Consider the following 5000-nt stretch of genomic DNA (forward strand, 5'->3'; position numbering starts at 1 on the left):
AATACAATTCAACACAATACATCACAATACAATACAACACAATATAACACAATACAGTGCAATAAATACAACATAATACATCACAATACAATACATTCAACACAATACAACACATACAATACAAAATATACAACACAACACAATACAACACAATACAACACAACACAATGCAACAACAACACAATACAATTCTACGATATCACAATACAAATTTACTCCACACCAAATCTGCTGTAGGATTTTTTTTCTTTTCTTTTTTTTTTTCTCTTAAAGTAGAGCAGATGTCTGACTTGACCAGACCTTCGCATAAAGCCACACGGCTGATTTCGGTGTTGGGGAATGTGTAAGCCAGCAGATGCCTGACCAGCAGAATAACTCCACGTGCTTAGTTAGGCCTTGAGTACATGCTTATATATATATATATATATATATATATATATATATATATATATATATATATATATATATATATATATATGTGTGTGTGTGTGTGTGTGTGTGTGTGTGTGTGTGTGTGTGTGTGCGCGTGTGTGTGTGTGTGTGTGTGTGTGTGCCTGTCAAAATTGAAGTGGAATTCTTTTACAGAATTTTTGTCAGTGGACAACTTAGTTGTTGCCACCCTTTTTTCTTTCTTTCTTTTCTTTCTTCTTTTTTCTTCCTCAGCGTGCTCAAGTGCATGCATGCAGCACACGGGACCTCGGTTTATTATCTCTTCTGAAGGACTAGATGCTTAGGTTTGATTTTGTGTTATCTGGTTTCCTGTCAATGTGGATTTGGTTTCCTGTCAATGTGTTGATTTGGTTTCCTGTCAATGTGTGGATTTGGTTTCCTGTCAATGTGGGTTTGGTTTCCTGTCAAATGTGGATTTGGGTTCCCGTCAATGTGGGTTTGGTTTCCTGTCAATGTGCATTTCGGTTTCCTGTCAAAGGTGGATTTGGTTTCCTGTCGATGTGGGTTTGGTTTCCTGTCAAAAGTGGATTTCGTTTCCCGTCAATGTGTGGATTCGGTTTCAGATCACTGTGTGGATTTTGTTTCCTCCCAAAGTGTGGATTTGGTTTCCTGTCAAAGTGGTTGGTTTCCTGTAAATGTGGATTTCGTTTCCTGTCAATGTGTGGGTTTGGTTTCCTGTCAACGTGGATTTGGTTTCCTGTCAGCGTGGATTTGGTTTCCTGTCAGTGTGTGGATTTTGGTTTCCTGTGGATGTGGGATTTGGTTTCCTGTCAATGTCGATTTGGTTTCCTGCCAAAGTGTGGATTTGGTTTCCTTTGTCAAAGTGTGGATTTGGTTTCCTGTCAAAGTGGATTCTTTTGTTGTTTATTTTTTGTTTTTTTTTTTTTATTTTTTAGCTTAATTAGAATTTTGCCAAGGACAATATTCCTTTTAGTTCCCGGCGTGGGTTCTTCTTTTACGTGCGCGCTACGTGCCGTGCACGGACTGATGCTATGCTACACTGTCGAACATGGGACTTCGCAGGTTTGATGATCATCTCATTTTGAATGACTTACTACCACCACACCAAGACCACCACTCAATGTCATGTGGGGGAGGGGTGTGGGGGTTGGGGGGTGGAGAGGGGGTTGGTGGGGGGGGTGGGGGTGGATTGTGATCATCTCAGTCCGTTCCATTATGGGACTTGCGGGGTGGGGGGGTGCGGGGAGGGTGGGGGTGGGGGGCGGGGAATGGAACTCGAGGACACGGTCTCGCTTCCTACTACTGAGTCAGTAAGGCAGAGGAGGATTTATTTACAGTACATCCATTATTAAAACTTTTTTTTTTTATTTTATCATTATCATGTCCACACACACACACACACACACACATACTTACCATCCCAACGCGCCACACACACACCTCTCACCGACCCACCCCCACACATACATTCCCATAGTTTATTCCACTGACACCCATTTACTATCCGCACGCGCGCATACACACACACACATACACACACAAATGCACCCATTCACCACACACACACACTCTCTCTCTCACTCACTCTCTCTCACACACACACACACACACACACTCTCTCTCTTTCTCTTTCTCTCTCACATACACTCTCTCTCTCTCTCTCTCTCTCTCTCACACACACACACACACACAAATGCACTCATTCACCACACACACACACACACACACACACCCGCTTCACCACATCACAACCCATTCAATAGAGTTCACCATAACCTATCCCTCACCACACCGCAAAGCACACACACACACACAAAAAACCCCACCTTCCCCCAAAACACACACACACACACACAAAAACACGAAAAAAAAAAAACCCCAAAAAACCCCCACCAGTCACCACACAGTTACCAAGTGTTTGCAGACCACACCTCAAGCCACAATTCCCAGTTGACACTGCATCTCACTTTTGTTTTTCTCTTACTTTTTTTTTTTTTCTTTCGTCGGTTCTTTTTTTTGTTGTTCTTTTTTCTTTTTTTTAACAAAAGAAATCACACACAAACTGCGCAAGTATTCACACACATAGGCGCGCTTGCGCACACTGCACACCACACAGAGAGAGAGAGAGAGAAGAGAGAGAGAAGAAAGAGAAGAGAGAGAGAGAGAGAGAGAGAGAGAGAGAGAGAGAGAGAACACTTAACGTAAGAAATTATATTCCCACAGAATACACATACAAATTCTCTCTTCTTCTTCTCCCTTTTACACACACGCACACACACACACATACACGCACGCATACGCGCACACACACACACAAACACACACACATACATATACACACACATGCGCATACACATGCACACACATACACAAACACACCTCTCATTAATTTCTCTCTCTCTCTCTCTCTCTCTCTGTCTCTCTCTCTCTCCCTCCCTCTCTCTCTCTCTCCACCCCCCCCCACCCTCTCTCTCATTACCACTCCTACTCCCACCACACCCACCCACCCACCCACCCACCCACCGCCTACCCTCTTTCACCCCTACTGAGATACACTCCAAACAGGGAGAGGGGGGTGGTGGGGTTTGGGAGTGTGGGGGATGGGGTAGTTAGCAAAAAAGTTGGGGGGGAAAGAAAAGAAAAAGAAAGAAAGAAAAAAAGAACTGGAAAAAGAAATCAACAAACAAACAAACAAACAAACAACAACAGCCGACAACGAAAACCACTGTGCCACAACCATCAAACTGCAAAAAAAAAAAAAAAAAAAAAAAAAAAGGGCCACCGCAAAAAGTGCAAGGTTGGTTGTGTGTGGGTTTGGGGTTAATTGAAGATCAACCGAGACCTGTGTGTCCGCCAAAAAAATCACTACTTACTGGTGTTTCTACAAACAAACCGCTTCTCTCTCTTTCTCTCTCTCTCTCTTTCTCATCTGCGTCTGCAGCTGAGGTGGGTTTTTTTTTTATCAGCTGGAAGCTGAAAAAACATAACAACAGAAATAATAATAATAATAATAATAATAATGTGATTTCATACAGCGTCTAATCATCATATACGGCTCTAAGCGCTTTACCGAAAAAAAACGCGAAAATAAAACACACGGAAACTGTTGCATACTGAAACCAACTTAATAAATAAGTAGATAGATAGATAAGTAAATAAATAAATAAATAAATAAATAAACATTTATAAAAACCACCAGGTGCGATTTCCACCCCCCCCCCCCCCCCCACAGATGCAAGGGGTGTATGAGTGTTGGTTTTGTTACTGCTGTTGCTGCCTGTTGCTCTTCTTGTTGCTGCCGTTGCTCTTGTTGCTGCTGTTGTTGTTGCTGTTGTTGTTGTTTTACTGTATTCATATTGATATATATATATTGATTGGTTTCAGTGGTATAGTGACTATGTCTCATCCTGAACTCTATGTTACACTCTCCCTCGCACAGAAAAAAAAAAACAAAATACACACGCGAATAGAAAGTTTGGAGGTAACACACCTACATTGTATTGTATGTGCTGCTGCAAGTTATTACAGTTCTTGTGTAAAATCACACACACACACACACACACACACACACACACACACACACTGAACATAAGCAATTATTTCTCCATTATGAAATAAAAGGCACCCCCACCCCCACCCCCACCCACCCACCTTTAAGTATAAAGAAAAAAAATGAAAAACTAAAACCCAGTAACAAAAGAAATATAAACAAATTAATGCACTGAGGTTTACTGGAAAGCATTATGACATAGATCTAAACACTGAAAACCTCCCTAAAATATAACAAACTTGATAAATGAAATAAACGCAATACACATGATATATGAAAGCAGAAATACTAGTATTCAAGAGCAAAGAGTCACTGGTCTATTATAATACATCTTTAATTTTCAATTTAAAAAAAAAATACAATCCATACTTAACCAATAAGAACATTTCCGCAATGCCACAAACACAATAAGAGTGGAAGAAAAAAAAAAACAACAACACTATTTTTCATCTGTTAAGGCGGAGAATAAAATATCTAAATTTTGATCAGAAGCTGCACATACATATCTATGGTGTTAACACCATAGACTTTTTCACACCATGCAAGAGCTGCACCTGTAGCTTTATATATATATATATATATATATATATATATATATATATATATATATATATATATATATATATAATCTTTTTCTCTTCCAGTCCTACACACCGCAAGAACTAAGAGAGAAAAAAAAACTGATTCGTGCTTATAATCACTGCTTTGTTCCCATTGTTCCATGCTAGTTGAGTAAACCAGCTTTTTTCTTTCTTTTTTTTAAAATTTTTGAATTGAAAATAAAATAAAATAAAATAAAATAAAATAACGTTCTGGAATTCTCATGTTGAACGCCATGGCTGAATTGTCTCCCTTCCACCGTGTGCGTGCTGAGAATGTGATCCTCGATCCAAAATAATTCACCACATTAAATAATAAAACAATGTTTCTGCCAGCGTGCTTTCCCGTTCAATCTGCCCCCCCCCTCCCCCCGCACCCCGCCAACAACAACACCCCCCCCCCACCACCACCACCACCATACCCAGCCATCCTTATTCCC

This window comes from Babylonia areolata, chromosome 34 (assembly GCF_041734735.1).
Source record: "Babylonia areolata isolate BAREFJ2019XMU chromosome 34, ASM4173473v1, whole genome shotgun sequence".
NCBI classification, from domain to species: domain Eukaryota; kingdom Metazoa; phylum Mollusca; class Gastropoda; order Neogastropoda; family Buccinidae; genus Babylonia; species Babylonia areolata.